General features: G+C 52.4%; 1 protein-coding gene across 1 annotated transcript in view; it reads right to left on the reverse strand.

Annotated features, from left to right (window-relative positions):
- LOC104461915 (ventricular zone-expressed PH domain-containing protein homolog 1-like) overlaps window positions 1–334 on the reverse strand; it is a gene marked incomplete at its 5' end in the record, with an annotated part of 13,198 nt that overhangs the window by 3,064 nt on the left and 9,800 nt on the right. The gene's annotated exons all lie outside the window — the stretch shown is intronic.

Raw genomic sequence — 334 nt, forward strand, 5'->3', positions numbered from 1 at the left:
CAAAGCCAGGCTTCTCCCGCCATGCACGGAGGTTTTCTGCCGTTTAGCTGTGTCAGCTCCCCGACCACATTCCTCCCAACCTCAAGCATCCAGAGATGTTCCAGCCCTGAGTCATGGTTGGCTTGGGAGGCCGAGCAGATGGAGCTGACAGCTCCGACTCCTCCATCCATCACTTTTCCTATTCCCAAAGCCATCACGTACTTCTCCCCACCATCACACCTCCCCCTTGCTCCTCAGCCCCTCAGCCCTGCAATAAGAATTTATAATGTCATGCAATTGAAAACAGGCATTTACGTTGTCCCTGAGGCTTTAATCCATACCACAGAGTTCAGTA

The sequence above is a fragment of the Pterocles gutturalis genome, unplaced genomic scaffold (genome assembly GCF_000699245.1).
Source record: "Pterocles gutturalis isolate BGI_N339 unplaced genomic scaffold, ASM69924v1 scaffold27707, whole genome shotgun sequence".
Lineage (NCBI taxonomy): Eukaryota > Metazoa > Chordata > Aves > Pterocliformes > Pteroclidae > Pterocles > Pterocles gutturalis.